The sequence below is a fragment of the Schistocerca gregaria genome, chromosome 7 (genome assembly GCF_023897955.1).
Source record: "Schistocerca gregaria isolate iqSchGreg1 chromosome 7, iqSchGreg1.2, whole genome shotgun sequence".
Classification (NCBI taxonomy): Eukaryota; Metazoa; Arthropoda; class Insecta; order Orthoptera; family Acrididae; genus Schistocerca; species Schistocerca gregaria.
Genome location: NC_064926.1, coordinates 536,908,278 through 536,928,780, shown reverse-complemented (window position 1 = coordinate 536,928,780; position 20,503 = coordinate 536,908,278). Strand labels below are relative to the sequence as shown.

Below are 20,503 nucleotides of genomic sequence, written 5' to 3'. Positions count from 1 at the left end.
TAGGCGCGTCAGTCTGGAACCGCGTGACCGCTACGTTCGCAGGTTCGAATCCTGCCTCGGGCATGGATGTGTGTGATGTCCTTAGGTTAGTTAGGTTTAAGTAGTTCTACGTTCTAGGGGACTGATGACCACAGATGCTGAGTCTCATAGTGCTCAGAGCCATTTGAACCATTTGAACCGAATTTGGGCTTCCAGTACTATAAGTTGTGAAAGTACAGCCCATGTTCGTGAGGCGTATCATAGGGCTTTCGGCCTTAATTTTGACGAAATTTGGGCTTCCAGTACTATGAGTTCTTAAAGAACAGCCAATGTTGGTGATGTTTGTGAGGCATATCACAGGGCTTGAGAGGTTCCATGCCCTCTTTTGCATGTCGCCTCTCATTTTCATCAATTTTATTAATGTTCCATGTCATTACACGGTAGTAACAGACCGAATAAGGTTATTGTAATGAGAGTATTTGTACTGAGAGCTCAAAAAATACTTTTCACTTGATTCCTAAAGATGTTGTTTTTCTTCCCTGGGTAGCCTGCGCGAGGCGAGCATCGAAGGACGCGGCACACAGCATTTCCGGTTGCGGTTGCACTTCCCCGAATTCTGAGGGGTTCGTCTAATGGGCTTAAACTCCTGGCGGAACGGACTGACGTCGGTCGAGTTTCACCTATTGAATGCAGGGCGAAACAACCTGCGGGACGTCTGAGTGTCGCCCCAGTTTGTGTGTTTACCGTTCCGGCGGGCCAGGAACGAAGACTGCTGGCACCGACTGACTGCATTGTCCACTTGATTCTGAGAATACTTGTGGATTGTGCCCTGCTGTGTGGTCTAGGCAGGTTGCTTTCGTAGCCGGTAAAACAGCAATTTCAGTGCCCTCAGCTGAATAGCAGAGGTATGATTGGTCAGCTTAAACTGGGGTTAGCTGGAGGGAAAGGTCGCTGTTGGTGTGAATGATGTTCTGAAACAGTGTGGGGGAATTTTGGAATCAAATCAGAACTGAATGATGATTCGAGGAGAGTAGGGAGTAGAGCAATGTTGGCTTTGCTCTTGCGTTGCGCGGGCAAAGGGATTCGGGATCTGATCTTCCCCAGAGTCGGACGGTCTTGTGACTTCGTCGCTCGTTTTCGGCAGAACTTAGAATTCTCGGACAGCTTTCGAGGCCAGAGGTTGAAACAGAGTTGCTGCACACCAGAAGTCGGCGCCTACATCATCAGAAAGCTGCCCACCGACGACCTGCTTCAAATTTCAGGATTGGTAAAGCATTTTGCCGCTCTGGAATTGCAGGACCTATCAATTTTACACTGAAGTCCTCAGCAGCACTCGCGCTCGCTTTGCCACAAGTCCACCTTGCTCGTTTCTCCATGTGATACCATGTGAGCTCTCACTACTAATCGCGATACTGCAATACAGTCGAGAGAGTAATATCTGATTGATTAGGAGCTCCAGCCATTATCGTCAAGCTATTGCATCACAGAGAGTAGGAGCCCTTGTTCTCGAGCCAACTCTTATACGCATAATAGTTCACAGTACCCTATCCTTTAACCTACTGTTTGTGTCGATAATCATGTGCCTTTATGTTCTGATGTATAATAAATCTCACTGCAATATTTAAGCCGCACATCATTTCGCAGATATATGCAGAATCCCATTTCCTGTTGTTTATTATGATAAAATTCCCTTTCTTTCTTCGCTGAGTAGATTATGATTTTTTATTGAATTATTGTGAGTGTGCACTCCTTATTTTACCAACTAGCAGGGCCCACCATCATTTCCCTTCGTTATCGTTGTGCTCATAATTAATTAGGTGGTAGGTAAGGAGAGGGTCGAGTGCATGTCTCGTTCTCATGCAAAATTCGTGAGAATTTAAGAGGTACAAAGTCCTCTCCACCCTGGCACCTCACAGGCTTTCGGCCTTGATTTTAACAGTGCGCCTCCACATACATATGTCATTTTTTTGACCCAGTCGGTGAAACTAAGACAACTACATATATGAAAATGAATGATACAGATAAGCCTCGTCGGTCTAACAATAAACTTGAAAACATGTATAGTGTATATAGGAATTGATTTTAAAGTGCAGAAATGTAAATATGACGCGATAATTGTTTAAAAACGCGTTTCTTATTATCACAAGGAATGAAAGTAGTTTCCGTGTCTTTTTAAATACCTTGACGAGTATGGGCATGCGTATTTTATCAAGCATTTTGAACAAATCCCGTGGCAGGTCATAGAGAGTCCTAAGTCTTGAAAATGGGAAGGAAAATGCTGTAGTGCCAACTTAATTTGTGTTTTTTCTCCATGCGCAGTTGGCTGGACTCAAAACTGTCCACCATGTGCAGTTAACCTGGTTCGAAAAATGACCGTGTGCGCAGTTGACCACTTGAAGAGCAGGTAAAATTTTGGGTCTGCGCGCAGTTGGGATCACACGAAAAATTGGTCACCCCCAGAAGACATGAATCTAACACCGTGTAACACCTGCTGTGGCACTGATAATGGCCTCAGTTCGTCGAGGAAGCAGGTCCAAAGTTTCTACAGGTAAGTCATATATAGACGATGTCACTCATTGATGATTCAGCAGGGCTTCAAAACTGCAGGAATGTTGATCATTACGTTTCACCCGTTGATACAAATCTCAGTTTCTCTGGTATTAACGTCGAGGTTGATACTGTGCCTGAGTGTTCGTCAAACCAGAGCGTGCAGCCATGTGAAGAGTCGTGTTGTCATCTTGTAAGACAGGAGAGTCCAAAGCGTACTTACCATGAGAATGTAGAATGAAGAACGTTAAAATAAATATCCTGATTCATGTTCATGGCAACCTGAGTGAGCCCCAAGTCAGAAACGAAAAGCAGCTCCAAAAAGTCATAGAACCATCTGTAGTCTGAACTGCACCCTCAACACAGTGCGACCTAAATGCCTCAGTGGACTTTTGGTGCAGTGGATGCCTTGCACCATTTGCAAAGTACCAAAATGGTGACTTATCTGATCACACTACAGATCTGCATCCATCTACTGTCCAGCTTCTGCGTCGGAGACGTCCTGATTATGTACCACAATGGCCTTCTGCGAAATACGTGACTCCAAATGTCAATATCATAAAATTGCCTTCAGAATGTTAGCTCACAAACTGGATAAGACAGACTTGCGTTCACTGAGAGTTGCGATCCCTGACGGGTTTGAAACCGATCATCATTGACAACTATCCGAACACAATAGCTCATTTCTGCCGTATTGTTACATCTCGATGGCGACTTATATCACTGCCCTGTTTCCATATAACCGACAGGTACAGTGACACAGCTTCATTGCCGTGACTTACGTCTGGGTGGAAGGTCACGTGACCGCCTGGTACCACCTCTACAAGATGTATAGTACTTCAAAGCGACCAGTGTGCTCTTTTAAGCAGTGACTAATGTCACAATGATAAACCATAACTATAACTTTTTCTGGAAGGGTACGCCCCTCAAAAGCCAGAATGAAAACGGCTGTATGAACACGATTGCCCTTGGGACCCCTATGGACCCACTGGACGAAGTGAACGCCACGCCATGCCAGATTGTATGCCTACACAAAATGAGATTTGTATTGTATTCAGTCTGTGTGCTCACTTTCGTGAGCTTTGTACTGAAGTTTGATTTTAGTGTACTAATTGAAATTTATGTATATTAGAATACTTAGATGCATACTTATGTACATATTTGCTATCGTTAACTCTTTTGCGCACTTCATTCCACAGCTTCAGTCTGATGATGAAATTTTGAAACTCGTAACGCATAATAAAGAACTGTGTCATGAAGGCCTTTCTACATGTATTTCTAAGTTGTGTGTCAACTTCACCAAACTTATATTCCATGTGTTCTTAAAAAAAAAAAAATAAGGAGCAGTTTGGTAGTAGCGTAACTCACACTGTCTGCCCTGGAACAAACGAAGGAACGAAGAAAAGGATTCGATCCAAGCTGGCAGGCCTGGTCCTCCCTCCCATGGAGTGGCCAAGGAGCAGAAGGTCGAGGAAGGAAAGGTAGAAGCAGAGAGAGAACCATTCCTGTTTGAAGAGACAGCTGCAGAAGAGCAGCCAGAAGTATGGAGCTTAGCACGCTTCATGTGCAGAGATCCTGCCCTGGCGCTACTCACTCCGACCAGGGGCTAATCCCATGGGCTCCATCCATCTGTGGCAAGGGCCGCCTGGCACGCCAGTCATTGCCAGGAGTTCCGATGCCCAAAAAAAAAAAAAAAAAAAAAAACGAGCAACCACTCGTAGGCATACACGAGGAACTGATAGCTGAGGTACCAGATGTGTGATCCCTGTTTTGTCAAGGGGATCAGTCAGATGGGTACGTAACAACCCCACCACACACAATGGCTACACGTGCTGGTGGCTTAGAAGGGGGAGCGACTAAGGTAGGGAAGGAAGGGGGAAAGAGGGGGGAGAGCAACCGACTCCGGAGACGCTTTGGAGGGAGTTCTTCCCCAAATGGCTCACACTTAATAAACAGAGATAATGATTTTAACGTGGATAAGGCACTGAACCCGACTTTTTGTGTAATTAAACTGCAGAGAAGTCGTGAAGGTGTTACCGCTGCCAGATATACACCGATATGCGAATTCGATTGTCTGAACGGTGTGTAAAGTGTACCTCTTTGCCGCCAACCAGCATCTGTAACCCGCGTGCGGAGTACCGCCGCTATAGAGCATACAAGACCTCTCTTGGCACACCGTCGTCAGTCTTGCAACTCACTCTGAGGATGGCCGGGCGATACTCGACCGAAAATCAGTTGAAGTAGTAGTATTTGTGCGGCTGCATGCCCGAAATTTAATGGAGTGTATTTTTATGACAATCGTTTTAAAACTTAAAACACATACACTTAAAATTCTTAGTCTTTTGAATGCGTTCGAACCAATTCTGGAAACATATTTTTCCACTGAGACCGTAATACCTAAAAACATAGTTTTGGGAGGATAACAGCATTTTCGAGCTAATTGAAATCTTGATACATGCATTTTTTGTTTTACTTCAGGTTGTTAATTACAGAACTAAATGGAGTTGTTGGCGATAGATTAGGTGAATACGGGCAATGAGATATTATTTTGGTATCTTCTTCTGCAGAATTATCTTTCGTTGTATCTACTGTGTGATAGCGGAGATTGGCATTATGAAATATAGCGCGATGTTTTCTGTTGTTTCTCCTGATTTCATCGATGGCTTGTGGCAAACAACTTTTTGAATATCATTAAGTAATAAGTGTTCTTCAATCCTCTAAAGGAACGGTTACGGAACATCCAGTGTAATCAAACAAACATGCGATCATTTTCCTGGAAGTGCTTCACAACCTAACCCCTTTTGACGGTTTCGTTCTTCTGTTAAGATGTTGTGTTCGGATTTAATCTCGTTCGATTTTTTGAGCATTTCCTTAGACCAACTGACAGAAATCTGCTTTCGATCTTTTGTGAAATTTTATAGAAACTATCAGGAAGATACCTTTTTGCGGCTAAATGTCGGTCACTGAATTCCGTCCTGGGCTGACTGGTAACTGTCCATAGATATTGTTGTATCAGACAGTCGACAACATAAGGAGCAGCAGTTAGAGACACTTGAAAGAGTGAGTACTGGACCACAGACTAAACTGTACACCAAAGCAAGGATAATGGCCCATTGTTTGGACAAAGAAGTATTGTCATTGAGAAGCAATCACCATTGTCATCTAAAGGAGGCTGCTGTGATACAGTCTACGAGGGGCGTAAGTAAAGCAACCCTCTGCTTTTCTCAGCCAATTTCCTTTGAAAAAAATCCTTTTTTTGTGGGTCATCGAGGAATATTCCCGCTTCAACCTCCATAGTTTCGTGAAATTACGATAGGTGACGGCGCTAAGGGTAGCCTTTTGCATCTGTAATGGAGGTGTGTTCCAGACAGAGAGATCGAGTTCCTTTTGGAGAGATCGAGTTCCTTTTGGCGGGACACCAGAGCATCGCTGATATTCATAGGTGCTTACAGAATGTCTACGGGGGACCTGGCAGTGAATAAAAGCACGGTGAGTCGTAGGGCGAGGCATCTGTCGTCATCGCAACAAGGTCGCGCAAACCTGTCCTATCTGCCGCGTGCCGGCCGGCCGCACACGGCTGTGACTCGTTCAGTGTTGGAACGTGCGGACACTCTCATTCGAGGTGATCAACAGATCACAATCAAATACCGAGCTGCACGAGTGGAAGTCTCTGTTGGTAATGCTGACACACTCGCCCATCGGTTGTGGTATTCAAGTGTGTATGTCCTCTGGGTTCCTCGCCGCCGAACAGAAGACCATTAAAAGCAACGAAGGATCATCTGTGCGGTGTCACTTGCGCGTTACGAGGTTGATTGTGACAATTTTTTGTCGAACGTTGTCACAGGCGATGGAAAATGGGTTCATCACTTCGAACCAGGAAGAAAACAGCAGTCTATGGAGTGGCGCCACACTACGTCTCCTCCGAAGAAAAAGTTCAAAGCCGCACCCACAGCCGGTTAAGTCACGGCAATGGTCTTTTGGGACTGTTTGATGTCCTCCCTCACGGTACGACGATCAATTCTGAAGTGTGCCGGCCGCGGTTTTCTCGCGGTTCTAGGCGCGCAGTCCGGAACCGTGCGTCTGCTACGGTCGCAGGTTCGAATCCTGTGTCGGGCATGGATGTGTGTGATGTCCTTAGGTTAGTTAGGTTTAAGTAGTTCTAAGTTCTAGAGGACTAATGACCACAGCAGTTGAGTCCCATAGTGCTCAGAGCCATTTTGAACCAATTCTGAAGTGTATTGTGCTACCTTCAGAATAGTGAAGAAACGGCTTCGGCGGGTTCATCATCACAAAAATGCAAACGAACTTCTCCTTCTCCATAACAACGCAAGGTCTCACACAAGTCTGCCCACAAGTCGAATGGAGCCCACAAAACTGCACTGGACTGTTCTTACTCATCCATCCTACAGCCCGGATCTCGCACCTTTCGACTTCCATCTGGCCCAGTGAAGGACGCATACCGCGCGAAAGAGTACGTGGATGATGGGGAGGTTATCGACGTAACGAGACGTTGGTTCCGACGTTGACCAGGAGTGTGGTACCATGCATGATTACAGGCCGTCCAGCTAAAGTGGCGTAAGACCGTTGCATTGAACGGAGATGAAGATCAGTAGCAAAAAAAAAAAAAAAAAAAAAAAAAAAAAAAAAAAAAAAAAAAAAAACTTACTGAACGCCACTCGTATATCTAGTATATCTACGTCTACATCACCACTCCGCAAGCCACCTGACAGTATGTGCTGGAGGGTACATTTATTACCACCATCTGATCCCCCATTCCCTCTTCCATTTGCAAACGATACGTGGGAAGAATGCTTTGCAGTAGACTTCCGTATAAGCTAGATTTCTCGAATTTTATCGTTGTGGTTATTTCGCGAGGCGTATGTGGAAGGAAACAATTTGTTGTCAGACTCTCTCCGGAACATACTCTCTCGGATTTTCAAGAGTAGGTGTCTCCGTGATGCGCAGTGCCTCCCTTGTAGTGTCTGCATTGGAGTTCGTTCAGCATCTCCAAACTGCTCTCGCGCCGACTAAACGCTCCCGTGACAAAACATCGGATTTTCTCTATCTCTCTATTAGTACTACCTGGTTAGAGTCTCAGACTGATGAACAGTACTCAACAACCGGTCAGGCAAGTGTTTTGTAGTTAACTGATTTTGTGGATCGGTTCCATTTCCTTAATATTCGTCCTATGGATCTCAGTCTGGCATCTGTTTTTCCTACTGTTTGTTTTATATGATCATTCTGCTTAAGGTCGCTGCGAATGGTTACTTCCAGATAACTCCCTCAGGTTAGCACGATGGTTTAGAGCTTTTAATTTTAGTCGTTTGTCACTATATGTTAATGTGTTGTACAATTTCTTCTATTATTGTGGCTTTCCTGTATTAAGTTCTGTATATTATAATATTTTGCTGTATCACTACAAGTATCTTTGGAATGCACTGATGTCTCATAGTACCGTTCTGTCTCTCTTATAATAGTGCTCTAAAGTGTTTGTTTTATAAAATTTCAACTTAGTGTGACTCGATACTTTGTTTATGATTTACAAATGGCTCTGAGCACTATGGGACTTAACATCTGAGGTCATCAGTCTCCCAGAACTTAGAACTACTTAAACCTAACTAACCTAAGGACAGCACACTCGTCCATGCCCGAAGCAGGATTCGAACCTGCGACCGTAGCGGTCGCGCGGTTCCAGACTGTAGCGCCCAGAACCGCTCGGCCACGGTAGCTTCTTATGTAAAACGTTACAATACCTACATTATTTTACTGTTAAATAATGCAATTGGTCCATTACTTTGTTATTATGTGTTCGCTGCAAATTTAGTTCTGATGGTGGGCTGTATTATTAATGGGGAATATCTCTTACGGAATCGAACGACAATCTTTAACGATATGTGTTATATGCTAATGAAAATAGCACAGGAATTCAGTCTGAATATATCTACGGCGCAGCTAAAAAATTTGCGGTCTGAAGAACTTATTCAGTCGGGTATAAGATAGTTATCCACAACCAAATCATAAAACAAATCAATAAATTACAGGATTACTTACACAACCAGGACGACATTGGTAGAAAACTTAAAAACCTTCAATATTCGCATGGCAATGCGAAGAGGACCTTCAAAAGTAACAGGCGGGAGACTGCTAAATTTTGCCAAATAGCAGGTAGCCAACATTACTTTGTGAATATGAATGTTTGGTATTAACAAAACAACATGGTAGGAGAATAGAGTAGTCTGGTCTAAGATTCCACAGAAAAGCTGTGAATGGAAAGACAACTGAAAACATCACGAAACGAAGCAGAAATGTCTTGATCCTTCGACTACTGCTGATAGTCTTCTGAACCAATTTTGGGAACAATACGATTTGAAAATATCGGAGGAAGGTAAGAGAGGCAACTACAACTTTATTTTGTGCAATCCACTTCACGGCGCGTGGTGGACAGCACCCCGCACCACTACTAGTCATTTCCTTTCCTGTGCTAATCGCAAATGCATTACATTAATAGCAATTCGCGAAAGATATAGAAGAAAAATTAACCAGGGGTGAAAGTCCATAAACCATCGGTGAGGGAAACATTAATTTTCAATTTTCGGTTCTCCTAATACGAGTTAATTCCCTTAGAATCACAAGTCCCTCCTAGACTAGGAAAATAACCGTAACTTTGCCACCGCTGATTACAGACCTGCGGCAATGTGCTTGCGCTCGCTTGTGAGACCTGATCGAACTACTGCCCTGAAAACAATAAGTAGATGTCAGTCTCCAGTTAACACCCACACTGGTTCCTTGTAGCGTCCTCAGTATATCAGAAACCATAAATTGTTGAGGAAGAGTTCAAAGTACAAAAATCAGTTACTCTAAACCAGTCGAAGGAAGCGGTTCCAGGGCGCTTCTGCGCATGTGGAAGTGTACATAATGCCGACCGCCGCCTCAAAACCGAGGAAAATACATTTATCCCACAGCGGTCTCTCTTCCCTTAATGTAAATAAAATCACGTCCCGAATTAAAATACGCATCGGGAAATAACTACGAGAAAGCTCCTCTTTATAGCTCCGTAAATGATAGTTCACGAAATAACATGAGCTTCCTGATGTAAATAAGTCACGCCCAGGGCTCCTTTTGTGGCATGTCTGTGATACACTGGCGTTGTCTTTTATTTCCTACTTGTGCCGTAACTTACTGGAAGTGTTGCACCACATCTGATATCGATCTGGAGTTTATTTATCTGCTATGGCGTTGCCTCTCAGAAGCTCCCAACGACGACCAATTTCGATGATCAATTGGCTGGATTCGTGAAAAAAGTTGAAAATATATTAAGGAAAACCAGAGGTGCTATGTCTATTGTCATTACAGGATATCAAATCACCTGGAAAACGTCTTCTACTAATAGCAAGTGGTTGGACGGTGGACTCATATTCTAGTGCGCAAGTGCTGAAACCCGTCTAGCGATCGTTATTTAAATTTTTCCACGTTTTCTTAAATAAATTCATGTGAATTCGGGGTATGATTGATTCAAAAAGATTGCGGTAGATTTTTCCCTCTTATCTTTAAGTCTCATCATTAAGCCCTAATTTGGCTTTAATTTACACTGTCTGACAGAAAAAGGAAGTAACCGGTAAAAATGGTGGGATGTAAATGTAATTTCGGATGATTAGAGTTGCAATTCTCGGTAACAGGTAGAAGGGCCATCATAGTGCATTAATGCTGTTACTAGGCCTGGTAAAGTATGTATATAAGGGACGTGAACAACGTCAGATGTCGAGTGATCACTGTGAAAGACAAGGATATGCCATATACAAGAGTGAGACCACAATATCCAGGTTTATGAGGCACTCAGACGTGACATTGGTCCGATGTAGGAGTTCATGGGAACGTGAGAGCAGGCATACTCATCCTCCAGGTTCTGCTCATCCACGTCTTACCACAAGGCACGATCACCATGTTTTGCCCACCAAGCACGCTGTAACCCCTTCACACCTGTACTTGGCATCCAAGAACAAGTAATGGACTCCGTACAACGTTTTGTGTCAGCCCACACTATTGGTCAGAGTGTAGCGGCAGCTGCACTAGGGAATTACCGTCCCATGCAACAACTGCCGTTAATACCACAACATAAATGACTGCGTTTGAATTGGTGCCGTGGATGGGAAATATGGACTGTTCGCGAGTGGCTTCGCATAATTTTCAGTGATGTATCATGATTCTGCAGTCCTGGATGACCATCATCAGCGAGTATGGATCTGGGGAGTGCCCCATCTTCCAGTGTTTTGGAGAGGCCCAGCAGTGTTACTCTTGGCATCATGTTGTGCAGAACCATCATGTATGACTTCAGGTTGCAGCTGGTAGTGATTGAGGGAACTGTGACTACACAACGGTACATTACCGATGTCCTGTGACTTCTCATGTGACAGTATCATGATGCCATTTTACAAAAGGACAGTTCTCGTCCACATATGGAACGTACTAGCCACGTGGTGCTGGAGTACTCCTGTGGCTAGCAACATCCCCAGCTCCGTCCCAGATAACCAGCTTGGACATCAGCTCTGTCCTAGTGCCAGTATTCAGGATATCAAGGACCAATTACGAAAGTTGTGGGCCAGCTTGCCCCAGGAGAGGATACAATGGCTTAATGACACCTTTCCCATTCGAATCATCGCATGTATCTAGTACAGACGGGGTGCAACGCCATACTCGTGTAGGGTCCCCGCGAGCATACAGAAGTACTGCAACACGACGTGGCATGAACTCGACTAATGCCTGAATTAGTGCTGGAGGGAATTGACACCGTGAATACTGCAGCCCTCTCCATAAATCCGTAAGAGTACGAAGGGGCGCAGATCACTTCTGAACAGCACATTGCAGGGTATTCCAGATACGCTCAATAATGTTCATGTCTGGATGTTTGGTGACGAGCGGAAGTGTTTAAAATCATAAGAGCGTTCCTGGAGCCACTCTGTAGAAATTCTGGACGTGTTGGGCGCCACATTGTTCTGCTGGAATTTCCCAAGTCCGTCGGAATGCACAATGGTTCAAATGGCTCTGAGCACTATGAGACTTAACTTCTAAGGTCATCAGTCCCCTAGAACTTAGAACTACTTAAACCTAACTAACCTAAGGACATCACACACATCCATGTCCGAGGCAGGATTCGAACCTGCGACCGTAGCAGTCACACGGCTCCAGGCTGTAGCGTCTAGAACCGCTCGGCCACTCCGGCCGGCGGAATGCACAATGGATATGAATGGATGTAGGTGATCAGACAGGATGCTTACGTACGTGTCACCTGTCAGAGTCTTGTCTAGACGTATCAGGGGTCCCATACCACACCAACTTCACACGCCCCACACCATTACAGAACCTCCACCAGCTTGAACAACCCCCAGCTGAGATGCAGGGTCCATGGATTCATGTGACTGTCTTCATACCCGTACACGTCCGTCCACTCGATACAATTGAAACAAGATTCGTCCGACCAGGCAACATGTTTCCAGTCATTAACAGCCCAATGTTGGTATTAACGGCCGAGGCGAGGCGTAAAGCTTTGTGTCGTGCAGTCATCAAGAGTACACCAGTGGGCCTTCGACTCCGAAAGCCCATGTTGATGATGTTTCGTTGAATGGTTCGCACGCTGACACTTGTTGATGGCCCATCATTGAAATATGCAGCAGTTTGCGGAAGGTTGCACTTCTGTCACACTGATCGATTCGCTTCAGTCATCATTGATCCCGTTCTTGCAGTATCTTTTTCCTTCCGCAGCGATCTCGGAGATTTGATGTTTTACCGAATTCCTTATATTCACGGCACACTCGTGAAATGATCGTACGGGAAAATTCCCACTTCATCGCTACCTCACAGATGCTATGTCCCATCGCTCGAGAGCCGACTTTAACACCGCGTTCAAACTTACTTAAATCTTGATAACCTGCTAATGTAGCAGCAGTAACCGATGTACAATTGCGCCAGACACTTGCTGTCCTATAGCCGGCCGCGGTGGTCTCGCGGTTCTAGGCGCGCAGTCCGGAACCGTGCGACTGCTACGGTCGCAGGTTCGAATCCTGCCTCGGGCATGGATGTGTGTGATGTACTTAGGTTAGTTAGGTTTAAGTAGTTCTAAGTTCTAGGGGACTGATGACCACAGCAGTTGAGTCCCATAGTGCTCAGAGCCATTTGAACCATTTGCTGTCCTATACAGGCGATGCCGACCGCGGCGCCGCACTCTTAAGTGTTTACATATTTGTGTATTTGAATAGGCATATTATACCAGTTTCTTTGGTGCTTCAGTGTGTAAGCGGGTTCATACCGCCGACTTCTTTGTATATACACTCCTGGAAATTGAAATAAGAACACCGTGAATTCATTGTCCCAGGAAGGGGAAACTTTATTGACACATTCCTGGGGTCAGATACATCACATGATCACACTGACAGAACCACAGGTACATAGACACAGGCAACAGAGCATGCACAATGTCGGCACTAGTACAGTGTATATCCACCTTTCGCAGCAATGCAGGCTGCCATTCTCCCATGGAGACGATCGTAGAGATGCTGGATGTAGTCCTGTGGAACGGCTTGCCATGCCATTTCCACCTGACGCCTCAGTTGGACCAGCGTTCGTGCTGGACGTGCAGACCGCGTGAGACGACGCTTCATCCACTCCCAAACATGCTCAATGGGGGACAGATCCGGAGATCTTGCTGGCCAGGGTAGTTGACTTACACCTTCTAGAGCACGTTGGGTGGCACGGGATACATGCGGACGTGTATTGTCCTGTTGGAACAGCAAGATCCCTTGCCGGTCTAGGAATGGTAGAACGATGGGTTCGATGACGGTTTGGATGTTCCGTGCACTATTCAGTGTCCCCTCGACGATCACCAGAGGTGTACGGCCAGTGTAGGAGATCGCTCCCCACACCATGATGCCGAGTGTTGGCCCTGTGTGCCTCGGTCGTATGCAGTCCTGATTGTGGCGCTCACCTGCACGGCGCCAAACACGCATACGACCATCATTGGCACCAAGGCAGAAGTGACTCTCATCGCTGAAGACGACACGTTTCCATTCGTCCCTCCATTCACGTCTGTCGCGACACCACTGGAGGCGGGCTGCACGATGTTGGGGCGTGAGCGGAAGACGGCCTAACGGTGTGCGGGACTGTAGCCCAGCTTCATGGAGACGGTTGCTAATGGTCCTCGCCGATACCCTAGGAGCAACAGTGTCCCTAATTTGCTGGGAAGTGGCGGTGCGGTCCCCTACGGCACTGCGTAGGATCCTACGGTCTTGGCGTGCATGCGTGCGTCGCTGCGGTCCGGTCCCAGGTCAACGGGCACGTGCACCTTCAGCCGACCACTGGCGACAACATCGATGTACTGTGGAGACCTCACGCTCCACGTGTTGAGCAATTCGGCGGTACGTCCACCCGGCCTCCCGCATGCCCACTATACGCCCTCGCTCAAAGTTCGTCAACTGCACATACGGTTCACGTCCACGCTGTCGCGGCATGCTACCAGTGTTAAAGACTGCGATGGAGCTCCGTATGCCACGGCAAAGTGGCTGACACTGACGGCGGCGGTGCACAAATGCTGCGCAGCTAGCGCCATTCGACGGCCAACACCACGGTTCCTGGTGTGTCCGCTGTGCCGTGCGTGTGATCATTGCTTGTACAGCCCTCTCGCAGTGTCCGGAGCAAGTATGGTGGGTCTGACACACCGGTGTCAATGTGTTCTTTTTTCAATTTCCAGGAGTGTACAAAGATTTGGCGGTAATCACTGAAAAAACATCATATATCCTTGCAACCCGTAGAGTTTCATTTCGTTTTCTCCCACCCGGCTAGGTTCTTCATTTGTATTGTCAGGTAGTGTATACTAAGGGCAATATTGAAAGAAAAGTTGACCCACTGATTCTAAAAAGAGAGTACTACAAAGGACCGTTATTACCGATGAGTGGACACAATGCATCAACATTTTAGGTAGACGTGCTGTTACTGAACTTCTAAACTACTAATAAAAAGAAAAGTTAAAATGGCGCCAGGAGTACAAAACTTCCAATCGAGCTGTATATATTTCCTTGTGGAGAACACCACGGGGAGGGCGCAATTAAGACTATGAGGAATTTTGAAGTGTCTAAAACAACTTGGTCAGTTGTCTCACAGTTATATACGAGTTCTTTTGTCACACTGAAAGTTAACGTAACTTGTAAGATCCATGCAATCATTTGAGGAGTCCCATACATTCATTGACACATGTATTCTTCGCAGCAACGAAGTGCCTCACAGTCACAGCATTGGAAATGTGTGGCAAAACTTAATTAAAAGCAACGATAAGTTGTATGATACGTCGTGAGCCGAGCCATGGAAAAATCGTCAATTTGGTGATAGTGAGAAGTGTGGCGTGCGGAGAGAGGCGGGATAAAAATTGTGGAAGAAAACCAAGTCTAGCCTATAGTAAGCAGGTTAAAGTTGACGTAGCTTGCAGTGGCTGTGCAGAGATGAAGGGACTAACATGGATAGCTGCACACATGAGACATCGAACTGAAGATCGCAACAACAGGTATGGTGAGCGTGTGGGTGAAACATATGTATTCTTCTTGGTTGCACTTATCTCCAAATGAAATGCTACTGAGCACCATTGTAATCTACATTGAAACATTAGGTAATGAGTCATTTTTTTGTCATAACACAGGATTTATTCGTACACTGATAAGCCAAAACGTTATAACTATTGCCCATCGCGAGGTTTCATGCTACGAAGCGGCGCTGAGAACATGCGACGCGGTAAGGGAAGTATCTGAGCAGAGCAGAGACAAAGGAGGAACCACTGTAGCGGTTATACGTGGCGCAAATGCGGAAACCCGCCGACAAGCGACTTTGACAAAAGCCAGATTGTTAAGGCCCCGTCCTGGGAGCGGAGCATCCCGGAAACGGTGAAGCTGGTCGGCTGTTCGCATGCTCCTGTTGTGAGCATCTATTGAAAATGGCTGAAGAATATTGAAACCACGAGTAGGCGACAAGAAGTTGAGTGTCCGTACCTCACCACAGAACGTAGCGATCAGAAGCTTGACCACTCTCTAAAGCACGACAGGTGGTGATCTGTGGGAGACATGACGACAGAATATAGTGCTGGAGCAGGCACAGGTGTTCTGAAGCACACCGTTCAGTGCAGAGTGCTGAGCGTGGTGTTCCACAGCAGATGACCCCTACGTGTTCTCATGTTGACCCAACAACATGATTACAGTGGGCATAGCATCATCGAGATTGGACCGCGGATCATTGTACTCTTATCGCCTCGTCTGGTGAATCCCATTTATTGTTAAAACAGATCGATGGCCGTGTACAGATACTCGTGCTGATAAAGCCGTCATCCAAGCGAATGGCTGCAAGAAACATGCAGCGCGCAGTGGGCGCAGGCCAGTGGGAGCAGTATTATGCTACGGGAGACATTCACCTGGGCTTCCATGGGACCTGTAGTAGTAATCGCAGGGACTGTGACAGCTGTGGACTACGTGAACATTATTAGGGACGGACCTCCTGTAACCCCTTGCAATTGACGTCCTCCCTACCAGTGACGGCATCTACCAGCAGGATAACTGTCTGTGTCACAAGGTCAGAATCGTGCTGCAGTGGTCTGAGGAGCATGATAGCGAACTCACGTTGATGTCTTGACCATCATTACTGGCTCTTCTGAAACCGGTGAAACCCAACTGGGATGCTATCGGCACCAGCTCCACGTCCGCGAACCAGCCGCCCGTAAATTACGGGATTTGCGTGACCTGTAGGCGTCTGATGTCACAAATCTCTCGAAACCTGTCAAATACTTGTTGAATCCGGCACGCAGAATCACTGCTGAATTGCGTTCCAGAGGTGAATCAACACGCTTTTTACTAGCTGGTCATAATTTTTTGTCTCGTCAATGTATTATCATCTATGTTACGAGAAATAAGGCAGAATTGGATTCCAACGATGGTCTTCCAATACATTACGTAGTTGTTCAGGAGCTGTTAGCCAATCTCCTACCCCTCAAATCTTTGTAAAACATTTACTGGAAAATGTGCACCCCAGGAAAGATAGAATAAGACAGCATTTTCCAAAACACAGATAGCTGGTGCCGCTGTATCTGCTTCCATGTCACTTGGATATCACAATACAAATGCTGTTATTGGGAAATAGCACAGCCTTACCACAATCCAGAGTCACAAGTAGTAACACTCAGGCAGCAACAATATGATACTGAGCCGACTGGACTCGGCAACCAGCTGGCTCGGTTTGTGGTGCGGTGTGGCGGTGCTTACCTTGGGCGGTCGGTCCTCAGACACTCCCAGACTGGGCTGGCGCCGGCGCCGCGCGCGCCCTCTTTATACGGCGGCCCTAACCGCGTTAGGCCGTGCTTCCGCCACTAATTGCCTTACGCCGGCCGGCAATCCGCTTAGCTGCCGCGAAACTGCGCCAAGCGCTACTGTGTGTGTATGCTTGTTGCGAGGGCGCCTCTTCTTCCTCTCGTTATATTAACGCTGCTTTGCTGTCACTCTGCAAATCCGAGCGTCCTGACTTCTGTCCCAGGCTGCACGAGTACTTTTTCTTTATGATACTCGAAGCACTTTAAGTACACTGGCGGAAATGGAAGGTGTTACACCATGAACACCTTGACTGAATTGATACTGCAGCATTTCCGTGCCAGTCGGATATGTTGATTAAAATTTTATCCTTATGCAACCTTATTTTCAGTACAGCAAAATTGTATTCTTACCGATGCTGAGTGATGTGAGTACATGATGGCTTTTGGGAGTGTCTAACGTTACTGGAACTTTTCATGTGGAGATCACAACATGGAATTCCTAGAAGATATTCACATGTAGCTTATCGCCATCTTTTGGTTCTGGAGCAAGGCTGAATCATTGTCATGAGGGACATAACATAATCATACCTCATATCGCAGATTGTCTTTTATATAGATATAAAACAGAGTATGTGTTTATGGATCTTTTCCCAAGCCCCTGGATTGAATTCAGCCACATCTGGTACAGAAATAGAAGCCCTCACGAATATCAGTATTATGGGTTTATAACCTGCTAGGTCCAATAGGAATGGATATACAGACAAAAACATGTTTTTTTCTTGCCCCTGATATGTAGTCCACCCTGCATGACAGTCATGTTGTGTGGGGACAGAACCAGTCTCAATCACCCTTCTTTGAGGGGAAGGCTACATGTCAGGGGCAGAATCAGTTTTTCAGGCTGCAATATGCAGGCTGCCCTGCATGTCAAATGTGTTGCGCAAGTCGTATCGGCTTGCTTCATTTAACTGTATTGTAGGGGCTATACATGCTCATGAGCATAGCTGGGGACAGGTTGAGATGGACAGAGGGTGATAGAGGAGGAAATAGATGGAGAGAAAGGAGGAGAGGGAGATGCTTGAGGCAGGTGGAAAATGTAGAGGGGTAATGAGCAATTGAAAAAGGAGAAGGAGGAGGTGTAGATGGAAAGAGATAGATGGAGGAGGATATGATCAGAGGGAGGGGGAGGAAGATATCGTCAGAGAGAGGGAGCGGACAACATCTTCAAAGAGAGGGAGAGGAGAAGATGAAGAGACTGAGAGAGTGAGGAGAACATGAAGAGACTGAGAGAGTGAGGAGGAGGAGATAGAAAGATAGAGGTGGGAAGGTGAAGTGGACAGAGGGAGGAAGAGGTGGATGTAGAGAGGGGGAGGAGGAAGTGTGTGGACTGCATATACAGGTTGAGAAAAAGGCTAGTAGTGAAACAACTGTAGAATGAATGGTTATGAAATGGACAATGGTGTGGCTTGAAGAGGAGATGCAGAGCCCTCCAGAAGGGCACCATGAGAGAATCGTGAAATTGTGCGATTGTGTCTGACGAATAAACTGATGACAATGGACAAAATATTGACAGTCACCATAAACCGTCAGGAACAGATTAGCGGAGAGTAACAGAAATCTCTGTATTGTAGAGCCAGAAGCAATTGGGCCATTCTGTGTGTTCAGTGATGGGGTTCACTTCGGTCTGAATCGCCATCATGGATATGAAAGCAGGGCTGATTTCGTAATTGTTGAATACTCGTCAGTATGTGGCAAGAATGGTCAACTATGTTGTATACCCTGCATGACCAGGGGACTAAACTAGATTTTCCATCAGGATAATGTAAGATCCTACATTTCAGTGTACATGACATCTGTCTCGAGGAATGAATCGATCCTTGACTATCCTGATCTGTCCTCTGATTTATCACAGACAGAGCTTGTATGGGATACGATGGGTAGATATTTGTTTTCATACCAGCCTCTAGTCAGTATTGTTCATGAAATGACACAGCATGTGTTTCATGGCTACCAAAAAATTCTTCAAGGTGACTTTCGGAGGTTGTTTACTACGGTCACAAAACGAATACAAAAGAGTATTCGTACCTGTGGAGGGCTGCACATCATAGTGTTTGTGGTAATGCACATTTGTTTCGGATAGATTGAATCGTTCATCATTTAATGTTCGTTACGGGATGAATATTTCCACGAAATTTGATAAATATTGGACTGGTGCTCCATGACGTAACATCCCATTTCTGTAAGTGTATAACGAGATACACTGCGTTATGGATGGAAGAAAGTGTCATTGGACTCAATGATCAAACACTATAAGCCAACAGCGAAGAATGTGGTAATATATGCTACTAACATGGGGAGGGAGTCCAGTACTAGATGGGGAGCACTCAAAAATAAATCATTTAAAAGGGTTCACCTCTCTATTTCTTCCGACTTCGGATGGATTGAGGTCGAAGCTGATGACAGAGAAACTGTTTTGTACCACGTGGAATCGCCAGAAAATGAAGGTTCCAGGGGACTGGAGATGTGCATTGATACTACAGTTTCATAAGGAGGGTAATATTGCTGCTTGAACAAGTACATAGGCTTATCTCTTTTACCAGTCACGTACGAACCTGATTAATAATTATGAAATCATTCAATAAGGGCGTATCGAGCGAATGTAGGTGTGGTACCTGAAGCCGACATTGATAATCGGCCGATGTACCAGCGCAATTGTCACCTTTGTCAACTTTAAGAAGGCCTATGTATGTTGACAGACAGAGAGTTTTGAAAATGTTGAAGAGCTAAGTGAACATTGTTCATATTTATAGGCTGCTGGTGACTGAAATTTTGTGAAGAGATAACGCTGCAACGAGAAACGTCTTGGGTTTTAATGACTGTCACACCAATCCGCGTATCTTTCAAAAGGAGCTGGCCTTCTTTGGAATTTTTCGATGCCGTTCCTGAATCCTATCCGGTAAAGATCCCACACCCAACAGCGATACTCCATAAGAGGAGTACATCTGTTGCATCTTGTAAATGGTCTGCCAGTAAAATTCAGTCTTTGATTCGCTATCCCCACAAGATTTTCTTTGTGATCGTTCCAATTTAAAATGATCGTAATTGTAATCCCTAGTTATTAAATTGAATTGACAGCCTTAATGTTTGTGTGGTTTGTAATATTAAACAAATTTAACGGATTCCTTGTACTACACTTTCCATTATTGCCAATTTTTGCACCATCCAGGTATGTCTGAATCATTTTTCAATTGGTTTCGATCTTCTGATGACTTAACTAGACGGTAAACGACAGAATCATCTTCAAACAATCTAATAGGGCTGTTGAGATTGTTTCCTAAATCTTTTATATACATAGTGTTTCTAAAATGAATGCAAAAAAATTAAACGGCTGATAGAGTGGTTCGTGAAAAGCAGCTTTCACATTCCAACCCTTGTTGGCATCACATAACAGTCGACGCTAGGCTCATTTAACAGCGTAACGCGCCGGCGGGAAGGTAGGAATACAACCCCCATCCGAGTCGAAATGGTTGCATGTATTCCAGGCGGCACAACACATCGGAGTTTCTTCCGCTGTGTAGGCTAGCTCCCGGGATTCACTGCTAGTGGTTGCAGATATGATGGGAGATGGGATTCATCATCACTACAGTTAAAACA

General features: G+C 45.5%; 1 protein-coding gene across 1 annotated transcript in view; it reads right to left on the bottom strand.

Moving 5' to 3' along the window:
* Positions 1-16,992, bottom strand: part of LOC126282065 (transient-receptor-potential-like protein) — a 190,140-nt gene extending 173,148 nt beyond the window's left edge. Inside the window, exon 1 of the mRNA XM_049981509.1 lies at positions 16,809-16,992. The gene's annotated coding sequence lies outside the window, so the exon portion shown is untranslated. The remainder of the gene's footprint in view (positions 1-16,808) is intronic.
* Between the last annotated feature and the right edge of the window lie 3,511 nt (positions 16,993-20,503).